The following is a 14,959-nucleotide window of genomic DNA, read 5'->3' on the forward strand; positions in this document are numbered from 1 at the left end:
TTAGAATTTTAGGTTTATTGTATAAAACAGATGGCGAATAATTATCCCTATCATTCTAGAATATTCGAAATTCGGTTGACGAATATATCCAGTAATGTGAAAGATCTTGACGGTGGTCGTCTCTTGAATGGCAATAGTCTGCCAGTTGATATCACGGGAAAGAGTGTGCTCGATTGTCAGTTCAGAAAGTAACGATTTTTCAGAAATGCAATCGAGTGACGCGGAATTCGGTCCGCTCACAGCCAGTGTCATCTTCAATAGAAGGCTTGATCTCGCTTTAACTCCGTACATCTTATCGAGCCTTTGACTTAATACCCTGCATATTTCGGCACTAATTTCGATTGGCTATTGACCCAGCTGGGGAGCCTATCAGAGTCCAAGTTTTGCGATTTTCAGCTACAATGTCTATCTGTGATAATCGAGATGCAAAGTTCAAGGTTTGTTCCATGTCAAGATTTCTGTGGAGGTCAGCATGTTTGATTAAAGTATGTTTGTGTCACAACATCTGATTTGACGCTATCGGTCACGTGATGGGGTTAAAGGGAGATAACGTAGATTTAGTTCGGGAATTGAGACCATCCTAGCAACGTCTAGATGTTGTCAAACTCTGCAGAGCAGTACGATGTCACAGTCAGACCAGTTCTGTCAAATAAAAATATTATAACTATTGTTTCAATATATTTTAATTGTTTGCTCAATGTGTGAATAAATTTGGATACAGACTGATCAATTCGGTAAGCCCTTGATTTTTTTTTTTTTTTAACTTTCAACTACCGGTAGTTTTTTACACTTGGTAATCACTTTCTTCCTCATGGGTGACACCCTTTAAAAATATCTACGGCTCTGCCAATTCAAGTTCAGTCAAAAACAGTGAGAGAAATGGGGTTTAATGTCCACTCAAAACAAACTCAAAATCCGTCCCTATATTGAGATATCCAAAATGTGTCGTTCCCCATAGCTGTAGTGTCATTGCCAGATATTTCCTTGGTTTTCATTCAGCCCACACTGGGAGAGGAAGAGAGAAATGGGGATTAATGTCCACTCAAAACAAACTAGGTCATTTCAAGACTAACATATGGCTCAATATAATTTTAATAATTCTCATGCATGTAGGTGTCTTTAGCTGTGGGAGGAAACCAAAGGACCCAGAGAAAACCCTCTAGGTTGGACAGGCGGCCCTACTCCTTGTCACGTATAAGCGAGGAATTGAAACATGCCAGTTGAGTCCAGGACAGAGAGAGAGATGGAGAAATTCGGTTTAACGTCCACTTGACACAAACTAGATCATTTCGGGACTCACATATGGTTCAATTTTATTTCCATAATTCGCTTGCGCGTAGGGGTCTTTACTTTAGCAGTGGAAGGAAACCGGAGGGCCCTGAGAAAACCCACGAGGTTGGACAGGCGACCCTTGTTAACGTACAACCGGGAAATCAAACCCATGCCAGTTGACTCAATGACAGACTTTATGGTACAGCCCGCACGTGGGGGTTGGATGGCTGAATGGTTAGCGTGTGCGCGCTGTATCATAAAGTCTGTCATTGAGTCGACTGGCGCGGTTTCGAATCCCTGGTTGTACGGGTTTTCTCCGGGTCCTCCGGTTTGCTCCCACTGCTAAAGACCCCTACGCGCAAGCGAATTATTGAAATAAAATTAAACCATGTTAGTCCCGAAATGACCTAGTTTGTGTCGAGTGGACATTAAACCCCATTTCTCTATCTCTCTCTACAGCCCACACGTGCTAACCATTCGGCCATCCAACCCCCCTAGTCAAGGACAGACCTTATGATCCAAGGTACACATGTTAAAACATTCGGCTACCCCTATCAGTCGAAATGAAAATTGAAATGCATGTGAAAGAGAGAGAAATGGGTTTTAACGTCCACTCGACACAAACTAGGTCATTTCGGGACTAACATATGGTTTTTAAATTTTTTTATTTCAATAATTCGCTTGCGCATAGGGGTCTTTAGCAGTGGGAGGAAACCGGAGGACCCGGAGAAAACCCACGAGGTTGGACAGGCGACCCTACTCCTTGTCACGTACAACCGGGGATTCGAAACCACGCCAGTCGACTCAATGACAGACTTTATGATACAGTGCGCGCACGCTAACCATTCAGCCATCCAACCCCCCCTGAAATGCATGTAGATTTTGTTATACATGTATATGACAGATAATAATAATATATACATTCTGTTTATAATAATTCAAATTTCGAGATTATTAAATTGTATGGATAAATTTTACTGACGATGAGATCCAGGGCTTACACTGTCGCCAGAGTCGTAATTTGCGATAAAAATATGAAAGTGGTGATTAAAATTTGATTTTGGCGATAATTTTTTACGGTACTGGCGATACTTTTTTAGAACTGGCTGAAAGAAATCTTAAAATTCTAATCGTATTGATCCTGGATTAACCATTATTGAGTGTCAATCACATGGCGGGGTACTATAAATTAATCAACTGGCCGCCAATAATCCGGATCGCGTAAATGAGTAATACTAATCAGTTGTCTTGGATTAATGATTAGTTGAGATCACCATTTTGAATCTGACAGCTGTCAGTACTAACCATACACGGGCCGAATTTAAAATATCTACCCAGCACACAGAATAGACAAGGACCCATCTCAGTATTACAGCAATATCTACCAATGCTCACGAAACGGACAAGGTTGAAATTTCAGTATCCATACGCACAGACAAGGTTCAATTTGGTATCCAAAACAATTTCTACCCAGCGCACAGACAAGGTTCAATCTCGATATCCAAAACAATTTTTACCCAGCTCACAGACAAGGTTCAATCTCGATATCCAAAACAATTTCTACCCAGCTCACAGACAAGGTTCAATCTCGATATCCAAAACAATTTCTACCCAATGCACAGACAAGGTTCAATCTTGATATACAAAACAATTTCTATCCGGCTCACAGAAAAGGTTCAATCTCGATATCCAAAACAATTTCTACCCAGCTCACAGACAAGGATCCATCTCAATATTCATCATTATCCTCACAAAGTGTCTTCACATTCAAATTGTAACAAAATCATCTTGTATATTTACATATGTACAGAGTTACATACACAGCTCCTTTATATATATGATACACAAGATATAAGGGAAAAACCCATCATTCTTTTATACTATACACAAGATATAAGGGAAAAACCCATCATTCCTCTCTTCCTCAGCATATCAGAATCGGTTCCATGTGATTTTATTGATTAATTCAATCACTGTCATCAGCAAACGAATACTGTCTCTTTGGTACTAAAAAAAAATCAATAAAATTTAGGGCCCGTTTTCATGGCGTCTCCGCTGGAGGAAAGACAATCTAATGCAAATGTAATGGGACCGTTTCAATGTAACCAGTGGAAGCACACGGGGACACCCATATATATGAAAACGTGTCTAAGGCTGCATCGATTGTGCATATGGCAGAGTATATTTCTGCAAGTGGGGTGGGGAGGTAATGCAGTCTGCAATGAGTGAAATTTTGTTCAACAATGGCGTTGTCCGCTTACTCTCCAATAATCAATTCTTACTTACGCTATGGCAATTTAACTTTATACATTTAACTCGACATAAACTAGGTCATTTCGAGACTAACATATGGTTCAATTTTATTCCAATAACTCACTCTGAGGGAGCTAGAGAACCTGGAGGAAACCCAAGGGGGTTAACACATGATCCTAATGACCTACTCCTTGTCACATACAAGCGAGAAATCAAAACCATGCCACTTGACTCAATGACAGACCTTGTGATCTCACGTCGACATGTTAAACCATTTGGTCACGCAACCCCCGTCCCGAACTCAAGAAGTATACATATGAACCATCCAGTTGGTTGTGTTTTTAACAAATATCGTACCTTGTAATACTGAAGACGGTTTCCGTGGATATAAATTAGGTTTTTTGGGCGTGGATGATTTAGAATCCTGATTCTTGACCTCTGAAAAGAAAAATCCAGGATCATTTAATATAAACATATACATAATAATTTAACAATTCCATTTGATATATAAATAATTATAACACAGTTTATATGGAAAACAAGTTAGCACCAGTTAGATCATTATGTCCTGTTGGGTCAAATCAACCTTGACAGAATAATGATCAAAGTTTCACTAGCTTGCATGTTCCTGAATCAACGAATGTGAGTTTGAGAAAATCTGGACGTTGCTAGATTGATTTAAAATTCTCTGACTTATAGCTTCGATATCTCCCTTTACTGCAGACATATGAACAGTAACATCCAATCAGTGGTTGTGATTCAAACACGCTGAGATCAAACACAACGACCTCCACGGAAACCTTGACATTGAACAAACCTTGAACTTTGCAACTCGATTATCACGGGTAGACATTTTAGCTGGAAAGTGCGAGACTGGGTATTCAGGATGATCGGGGAATCTGATAGGCTCACAAGCTGGGTGAATACCCAATCGAAATAAGTGCCGAAATATGCAGGGTATTACATAAAGGGCTAGATAAGATATACAGAGTTAAAGCAAGATCAAGCCTTCTATTGAAGATGACTAGCTTGATAATAAATCAACTCACCAGATTTTGCCATAAAATGAATACTGATTCTTCTACCATCAATTTTTCTTCGATTCATAGAATGTTTTACAATCTTCGCATCATCTTTACTTTTATACGTAACAAAAGCAAACCTACAAAAAATATGAACAACATAATATACAGTAATCTTTTAGAGGCATTTAATAACAGAGAGAGAGAGAGAGATAGAAATGGGGTTTAAGGTCCACTCGTCACAAACTAGGTCATTTCAGGACTAAAATATGGTTTAATTTTATTTCAATAATTCGCTTGCGCGTAGGGGTCTTTAACAGTGGGAGGAAACTGGAGGACCTGGAGAACACCCACGAGGTTGGACAGGCAACCCTACTCCTTGACACGTACAACCGGGGAATCAAATCAACGCTAGTTAACTCAATGACAGACCTTATGATACAATGCATACGAGCTAACCAATCGGCCATCCAACCTCCCTAAACTAAAACAGCTAGTAATATATTATATAGGCAACATTTCGAATAGTATTTTCTCAACATCATAAAGCTGTAACTGTATTTGTGTTCGTTTATAATACATAGATGGTTATTTTTACATGGTCATTGCAGTATAAAGAGAGGGAGCCATGGTGGCTAAGTGAGTAAGGTGTTGGCATGCTAACCTGGAGGTCTCATGTTCGGGACTAAATGTATGGTTCAAGTTTATTTCAATAATTTGCTTGCATGTAGGGGTCTTTAGCAGTGGGAGGAAACCGCAGGACCAGGAGAAAACCCACAAGGTTGGACAGACGACCCTACTCCTTGTCACGTACAACCGGGGAATCGAAACCACGCCTGTTGACTCAATGACACACCTTATGATACAACCCGCACTCTCTAATCATTCGGCCATCACCCCCCCCCCCCTTACTCTCGTCAAATAACTTACCCTTTTGAGTTTCCTGTATCTGAGAATTTTGGAACATGAATAGAACTCGCGCCATTAAAAAAATGTTTTAAATTTTCTTCTTTTGTCTTAAAACTGAGATTCTTGACTATTAGTTTGATATCTGTCAGATTTCTTAAAACTTCTGAAATACAGAAAATAGACTATTAATATTATCTACCATAAAATAAAATTTTACAAACTAGTGTTTTCAAAGTTAAAAATTACAATGAAATGAATGGAATGGAATTGAGTTTTATGGCACGTCAACTCCAGCTGGGCTATATTGCGATAAATTTTCTGCATCAACCAGACTAATGAAGATGGGAATACGTCATACAGTGTGCTATGTGGGACTCAAAGAAATGAAATGTGCATATGCCATGTGGTGTGTTATGAGTGACATTCTGCCCAGACAGCGCTGTTATGGCCTTCCTTTATTTCGATTTCTGTCCGATGATCTTTCACATGATGCCAATTCGAAAATGACATTTTTCCTTATCAAGCCATCCTGTCTTACACCACTGACACAAGGAAACCAGACCAGACTAGAGGAACTATCTTGGCCAAGAATGAGATGGAGAGAGAGATAGAGAGAGAGATGGGGTTTAACCCCACTTGACACAAACTTGGTCATTTGGGACTAACACATGGTTCAATTTTATTTAAATAATTCGCTTGCGCGTAGGGGTCTTTAGTAGTGGGAGGAAACCAGAGGACCCGGAGAAAACCCACGAGGTTGGACAGGCGACCCTACTCCCGAAGGAGATGGACAGTCTGGTGAGTGAAACAGTGCCATCATGGGGACAGAATTCTTACAAAAATCTACATAAATTTTACGTCATGAATTACCCTTTTGTTCAGCAATGATGGTGTTCTTCTGCGTCGAAGTTTGTGAAAATGATTTCTGATGAGGAACATTTATTTTCTTTTTTTGGTCATCTTCAATAAAAGAAAAAACAATTGTGAAAATTCAAACAAAACAGTCACAGTACCAGATCGTAAAGTAGAATACCAGTCGTTGCTAGTATTATCAACAACATTTCGCTATAGACAAGAACAAAAAATATCTAACACACACAAACAAATTTCACCAGAATAATGAAATCAAATAGTGTTTAATGCCCTACAAATATGGACACACACCATGCAGTATGTTATGACTATGAGGGAAATTTTACCCGGACAGCGGCATATTGAATGTGAACTGTCACAGGATCTTGCCAACATGTAAACAACTTGTCAGGCCCCTCATTCCTGCTTCATTTACACATGAAACCAATTGAAATGGGGTTTAATGTCCTACTGTTCTGCTCCTACTGGGCTAATGAAGATGGGCATACGCCATACAGTGTGTTATAAGGGAAATTTAGCCCGGGCAGTGGCACTATGGCCTACTCTTATATCGAATTCCAACTGCCAAGGGATCTTTTACACGCATGCCAATGTATACGCGGGACCTCAATTTTTTTACCCATTCAAACGACTGGACGTCGGAAAATCCTGATGAACTTTCTTGGCCAATGCAGGGATCGAACACGCGACCTCCAGGCTAGCGAGCCAGTGTCTTACTTTAGGCCTGAAATGTTATCTAAATTATTAATTAGACATTATTTAACTTATCCAGACCATGATCAACTCGCAATGTAATCGCTAGCCTGTGATATTTACTGGATTGGAATCTGATCTGCTGCTCAATGCTCATTGATGATTAAATCAAAATATGGATAATCAAGACTATGTTTTTTATCGTACCGACTTTAGGAATGATGATCGAGGCTAGGCCTAAAATTCAAATTGCTAAATTCTCGGTTCAGAGTGGATCAATTTGACTGAAATCTTCAGCAAATTCCCTTTACATTGTCTAGTGTTTAACTACAGGTATTATAGTAAGAACTACCAGCTCTTATCTAAATCTCCCATAATGTATCTTTAATTATCAAACATTATATTCTACCTTTCTTAAGACCAATAACTTGAACTCTTTTAGGGTATATTATTTCTGACTTGATGGTTTCTTTTGGTGTCACTAAATCCCTTTCAAACTTCTTAACTTTCAATTTTCCTTCTTTTAAAGTAAATGAATCCTTTTTAAATTTTTTAACTTGCAATTTTCCTTCTTTTGGGGTCAGTGAATCCTTTTTAGCTTTTTTAACTTTTAATTTTCCTTCTTTTTTGGGGGTTAGTGAATCGTTTTTAGACTTTTTAACTTTCATTTTTCCGGACTTCATCATCTAAAAAATAAAGTGAATAAGACTACATGAATAAGTACAAAACTAAAGCAAAAACGTTTGACACTGTCTAGAATAGGGGGATTGGGTGGTCGAATGGTTTAACGTGTCCCATCTAGATTGTAAGTTCTGTCAATGAGACAAGTGGCATGGTCTTGATCCATCAAACAGGGTCGCCTGTCCAACCACATGGGTTTTCTTCGGGTCCTCTGGTTTCCCTCAACAGCTAAATACCCCTACCTACAAGCTAATTATTATAGTAACATTGAGATGAAAATGAAATGAAATGGGCTTTAACCTCCTACTGATCTGCTCCGAACTGGGCTAATGAAGATGGGCATACGCCATACAGTGTGCTATGAGAAAAATTTTGCCTGGACAGCGGCACTACTTTTATATCAAATTCTAACTGTAAGGGATCTTTTACGTGTGCACCAATGTCTACACGGGATCTCGAGATTTCGTCCCATCCGAACGACTAGACAGCTGTCCTTGTCAGGCCCTCCATCCTGCATCATTGACAAGGGGGGAACCACGCCGGAAAATCTGGATGAACTTTCTCGGCCAATGCAGGGATCGAACACCTGACCTCTAAGCTAGCGAGGCAGCATCTTAACCACTTAGTCACAGTGACCCCCTAAAGTAACAATGACATATATTATTCACATATATTGTTAGTCCTGAATAGAACAAACCTGTACAGTTGAAATAATGGTCACCAATAAACTATACACAAGAAGAGTTGAGTAAAGAGAAGAGAATGCAACAAGTGACTAAACCCTCTACAGAGGCAAATAAGATTGTTTTTTCTAAGATGTAGGCCTAGATATGTTTCCATTCACTTAATTAACATCCTACTTTTCTGCACCTAACAGGCTAATGAAAACGCATATATGCCATACAGTGTGCTATGAATTCCAACTGTCAAGGGTTCTTTTCTGTGCATGCCAATGTGTACACGGGACCGCAGTTTTCAGTCCCATCCGAACTACTTTAAAACTACTCCGTCCTGCACCACTGACAAGGGGGAACCACGACGGAACATCCTGTTGAACTCTCTTGGCCACACAGGGATCAACAAATACAAGACCTCTGTTTTGGCGAGCCAGCTCCTTCATACTGTGAGCTACCACAGTTTTAGTGGTACTGTTTTCATAAATTTTGGGGGTTTTTTGGGGTTGTTTTTTTTTACTCACTCCGTCGGTTCGAGCAATTTGCAAAGAAACAAAGTCAAAGAAAACATCTGGTGCAATAACTTTCAAAGGAATTAAAATGGCCAAGAAATAAACAATATGATTATCTAAGTATAAAATCTATTCACTTTTATGAAAACCAATGATCTTTTCACGATTTTTCAATAAAAGTTAGTAATCCAATATTCTTCAAACTTTTGCAGGCTAGTCACATTTTCCTTAGAGTTATTCCCCTTTGGTAACTCTCTAATGTTTCTCGAATACCAAGACTGTTCTGCAGGATTTAGAAATAAAAGTCAAGGGTTCATATTTTGGTTCTAAATACTACATTGAAGGTGAATTTAAGGTAAATTCATCAGTAAATAATACAACTATAAAAGATCCCACACAATGCTGGGATAAGTATTGTTTTGTTGAGAATCTGCCCAAGCAAAACACCCACCACGTGTTGATATTAACACATTAATCCACTAACCACGTGGATTTGTTTACATTTTTATGCCTTGCCTTGGATGCAATAATTGATGTTTTAAGATAGATCAAGATAACTTTATATCGGATCATCAACTTTTAAAATAAACCCACATTCCAGGCCTTTGTCCCTCGATATGGATTACACATAATAAATGTTATATATAGTTGTAGAAATTTATTTTTTTGTCCCATCCCAATTACAAATCTAAATTAATCTTTATTATCAGGGAAGGACTCAGGGGATAGTTTCATTAATGATATATCTTGGTCTTCACAATGAAATATGTCTAGTGGTTCAGGAGGTTAAAAGAATAGGGTTCCATGTATCCCCTGCATGACTATTGAAAGTCAAAATAAATATCTCTCATCCCAGCGGGCACGCAACGTTGTTACAACATTGTGACAACGTCAATATTGGTCGTGACGTTGTACAACGTGTTTTCGACCAATATTCGACGTTGTATTTACGTCATATACAGGTTGTTGACACAACGTTGTCACAACGTCATCAAAACGTTATCAAAACGTCATATACAGGTTGTTGTCACAACGTTGTCACAACATTGTCACAACGTCATCAAGACGTTATTCTAACGTCATATACAGGTTGTTGTCACAACGTTGTCACAACGTTATCAAAACGTCATATACAGGTTGTCGTCACGGCGTTGTTACAACGTTGTTACAACGTTGTCACAACGTTGTAACAACGTCTTCAAAACGTTATCAAAACGTCATATACAGGTTGTTGTCACAACGTTGTCACAACGTCATCAAAACGTTATTCAAACGTCATATACAGGTTGTTGTCACAACGTTATCAAAACGTCATATACATGTTGTTGTCACAGCGGTTTTACAACTTTGTCACAACGTTGTCACAACGTCTTCAAAACGTTACCAAAACGTCATTATTATACAGGTTGTTCTCACAACGTTGTCACAACGTTATCAAAACGTCATATACAGGTTGTTGTCACGGCGTTGTTACAACGTGGTCACAACGTTGTCACAACGTCTTCAAAACATTATCAAAACGTCATATACAGGTTGTTGTCACAACGTTGTCACAACGTTATCAAAACTTCATATACAGGTTGTTGTCACAACGTTGTTAAAACGTTGTCACAACATTGTCATAACGTTATCGAAACGTCATATATAGCAGTTCGAACCTTGACCTCTGATTGTCAAACCAAGGTCACCACGAGACTCCCAGGGGTCAATTTAGTTTAAATAGCCACGACCTCAAGGTCGTCGGATCCGATTTGGGATTGGCGAGTTATCTGCCCTTAGACCACACCGCTGTAATGCTCAGCTATTTCACTTTCTAGGGAAATTTGCCCCAAAAATGTCTTCCGATCGCCCCAGGGTTTGGTGACCCGATAGACTGACCCAACATTTGTTCTTCATTTTTTAAAATCGCCAACCAAAAGTCGTGACCTTGACCCGCTAGGGGCCCCGGAAGTATTTTGGTTTTTGAACCCTAGGGGCCTATCTAATAAAGTCAGGACCACTGGACCTTGACCTTCCAAAATGTCATCTTGGTCCACATGACCCCGGTAGGTCAAGGTCATCTGAAAGGGTCAAGGTCACCAAAATATCTACTGAGTTCGATGCTCCCGGGCACATGGTGGGGCCCCTGGTCTGCGCGGCAAATCAAAGGTCATGACCATGGATAGGCAACTCATTGACCTTTCGAATGGGACCTTGACCTTTGACCTGACCCTTGACCTTGGGATCGAAAAAGTCCCAAAACTTCATGTACCACCCAGATATCGCGAATAAATGTCATGGTCAAAGTCGTGACCCGCACCCGCAAGGTCAATTTTGGGGTTGTAACCTGAGTCAAGGTCATGACATTGCCTGACATTCCCTGTTCCCGGCAGCAATTTAGGTAAAAAGTCACATTCAAAATCCCGAGAGAAAGTGAAAGCGGAACTTTCAGAATGTTATTTGGAAGAAAATATTTTGCTTTCTTGTCAGTCAAATAAAGAGCCCCAAATTCGATGATTTTTAAGTATAATAAAACATTTTCACTTTCTTGTCATTGAACACGGCGAATTTGTACTGCATTGATAGCGGATTGAAACATTTCGTCGGGTCCCACTCGGCGGTGTGCGACATCGGTCATTTATTTGTTTTATAATTTTTCGGAAATCATAATTTCCTTTAATGCATTAAAGTTATTGGTGTACTAAATAGGCAATACTGGCTTGCTTTCATGTTGCTGAGCACACGGGTTGGGAAAGCAAGAAAAGGCGTTTGCGTCCGTCAAGTATTATAAAAATGTATTATGAACTGTAAACGAGATGCCTCTCCCGCACCTAAATGTCGCTGTTTTTACATCCGGTGTTTTTCAATTGAAATAATAACACAAAGCACAGAAAATGGTGATTAATGCATATTGTGTAGTGTGCAGCGTTTGCTACACAAATTCAGTGCATAAAACAGGAATTGCAATGCGCTTATCTATAGAAATTGACGTATGATCTTGGGTACAGTTGTATTGGTTAACGACGTAGATCGAGATTTAATAACACAATACAAACTATAATACATTTTATTTAAGGCTTATTGTAAAACAACTAGAAGCTGACAAATATTCCGGTTAATTCTTCAGTAAATTATCTGGTAACACTAGCGGTTTTTTTTCCCGCGGAAACTGATAACGTGACTCTAAATGTTGCCGCGAAAGATGCTTCTGGGACGCCATATTGGTTTTTTGGTTCGTGCCGAAGGTAAGTTCTATTATTTTAACTCTCAACCGGGTATGTGGAAGGGATATAAAAATCGTCAATTGCTTCTTCTAAGGCTAATATAACATCAGATAAAATTATATTGTATCTTAACACCCCATTAGGCTATTAGAGACAGCATACAAATACAAACAAAACATTAGGCTACCTACGCAACAGCATTATCAATGGCTATAAAACAACAAAAACACCAACTATATTTACATGTATGTAAAACACGCGCACCTATACATACATCATGTAGTAACAGAGACTATTATTATTAAGTTGAATATGAAAGCCCCTCGAATATGATTACCGGCAATGTAGGCATGGACTTTGTTGACGACCGCGATGTAAGTGGCGACGTTCATTTCAAAACACACTCAGACTGCAACTGTGCCGAGTGAATTTCATATTTTTAAGTTATATTTTTAAAATGTATTAAAGTAAAGCTTTAAAATAGATGGTATCTATAAACAGTCCTACCTTGATCACTATTGCCAGTTGAGAAATTGGCCAAAATATCATTTTCAACTTCAAATTCAAATGTTTGCAGATAGTTTTTCCATGGGGGGGGGGGGGTGGAACAACACAGGTGGTAATTGTGTTATTATTTCCGGTGTTATTATTGAGTTGACAGCCTATTGAGCAAAAGATATAGAAATAATTATGTTTTGACTTTCTTAGAAAATATGAAATTCTTGCTTTAACTATTAAAACTAGCTGGACCAGCTGCATGATTGTGTCAGTCCGCTCAGAATACACGAGTCTAGGCCAAGCGACGTAGAATTTAGAACCGACGTGATCTGCACTAGTCTAGGCTAGACATTTGCGTTGATGTGTTGCGCAAGTAGATCTAATCTAAATGAAATCTCTCATCATTAGTTTTTTCATATTACTCATATACATAGCCGTTAAACGAATAATTTGCGACACATAGCAAGCCATTTGATCTATTCTACACGTCACTGGGCTATTTGATTTGACGGAGTTTTGTTACCCACGGCAAAATCTCGATCGACGTAGACTTAACGCAATTTTTATCATTCGGTTTCACTAAACAAATTATTAATAAAAACAGCCGTAGATCGACATCTAATAGTGCTAATGTAAATTTAATAATACTATTCCGGTATAAAAAAAAGAAATAATAATAAAAGAATAATGAAATCAATTCAATCTCTTTTAAGTATTTAAATGATCATTTTAAGTAGATACCGTTATATTACTGAGCGCCATGGAAAACGCATCACTTTTTTTCCCAATTATTTTATTACTAGTTGGTTTTGTATGTATAATATTATGCAATACTATGAACTATTGTTTCACACAATGCTCCCAAACGCAAAAAATTTCGGCCCGTGTGCACAAAAAAAATTGCATGAGATGCACATGAAAAACCCAATATTCACGTGCAGCATTGTGTGTGAGCCCTTTAAAAGCATGTTTTCAACTTAATGTGTTGTACATGAACTGTGAAACGTCAATTTGTCGTAATTTGTTGTTGGACGTGTGAAGGAATCGAGCTAGAGATGCCGAGACTTACTGAAAATCAACGGAATGAAGCCATGGGAATGTCCAGGGCTGGCATGTCTACGCGTGCTATTATTGCCAAACACCTCAATTGTCATCAGTCCACTACTGTAAGGTTGGTGGAACGTATTCGAGTTACTGGATCAACGCGTGACCGTCAACGTCCTGGTCCACAACGCGTTACAACCCAGGCTCAAGACCGCTACATCCGGGTCACTCATCTGCGTGACAGATTCTGCCCAGCGACTCAAACATGTGCGGCAGTGGTCGAAAGACAAGGACCAGTAAGTGCCAACACCGTAAGACGTCGTCTAAGAGAAGTAGGACTCGACGACGACCTTATGTTGGAGCTATCCTCAGGGATCATCACCGTCAGCGGCGTTTGATAGGGGCTCAAGGACACACCAGACATGGAGAAGAGTAGACTGGCAAAGTGTGCTCTTCAGTGATGGGAGTTGCTTTCATCTTTATCACGCTGATGGCCGTCAACGTGTGTGGAGATGTCTTGAGGAACGTCTTGCAGACTGCTGCGTCTTCGAAACGAATCGATGGGGTGGGGGAAGTGTAATGATGTGGGGAGGCTTCACATTTCATCACCGGACCGCCCTACACATTTGCAGGGGTCGCGTTAATGCTGTAGCCTACCGTGATGATGTCTTGCAACCAATTGTTGTTCCGATGTTTCGAGCGCACCCACAACTTCAGCACTTCCAACAGAATAATGCACGTTCGCATACCGCCCGTTTTAGTATGGACTTCCTGGCTGCTAACAACATCAATGTCTTGAACTGGCCAGCCATGTCTCCGGACATGGCACCAATAGAACATGTCTGGGATGAGATTGGACGCCGTCTGTATCGGAGACCACAGATGCACACCATTGCTGCTTTAGAAGCTGCTCTTGTCCAAGAATGGAACAATTTGCCCCAGGCCTTCTTTCAAACATTGGTTAATTCCATGCGACGTCGCTGCACAGCGTGCGTAAAAGCCCGTGGAGGACACACGCGCTACTGACATCTGTGCCGTACTTTTGGTTTTGACCCCTCTGACTTTGTACCGTTGATTACAGATTAAACATCCATAAGTGTACAAATGTGTTGTTATTGATGTGTTCCCATTTGAATATTGTTCACAATAAGAAGCAAAATAAATAAGATATGTTTACAGGATCATTTTGTTATACGAAAAACTAAGTGATGCGTTTTCCATGGCGCTCAGTATATATAAGTGTGAAACCTGGCCATTATTTAATTAATTACAGTTCTAAGTGAATCCCAGCAAGCACAAAATATTTCAAAAACGTTTTTTGTTTT

At 39.5% G+C, this 14,959-nt stretch overlaps 1 protein-coding gene and 1 long non-coding RNA gene across 2 annotated transcripts in view; one reads left to right on the plus strand and one right to left on the minus strand.

The window, feature by feature from the left end:
• LOC126811528 (uncharacterized) lies at positions 1-9,135 on the minus strand. Its single transcript, XR_007675624.2, has 7 exons — positions 9,027-9,135; positions 7,432-7,708; positions 6,327-6,416; positions 5,478-5,619; positions 4,575-4,687; positions 3,883-3,963; positions 1-3,279 (listed from the first exon to the last, which is right to left on the minus strand). It is a non-coding gene; the product is annotated as an uncharacterized LOC126811528 (long non-coding RNA).
• The window catches only part of LOC126811522 (nucleolin), a 24,846-nt gene continuing 19,018 nt past the window's right edge, over positions 9,132-14,959 (plus strand). Inside the window, exon 1 of the mRNA XM_050537210.2 lies at positions 9,132-9,244. The gene's annotated coding sequence lies outside the window, so the exon portion shown is untranslated. The remainder of the gene's footprint in view (positions 9,245-14,959) is intronic.

Source organism: Patella vulgata, chromosome 2, assembly GCF_932274485.2.
Source record: "Patella vulgata chromosome 2, xgPatVulg1.2, whole genome shotgun sequence".
Classification (NCBI taxonomy): domain Eukaryota; kingdom Metazoa; phylum Mollusca; class Gastropoda; family Patellidae; genus Patella; species Patella vulgata.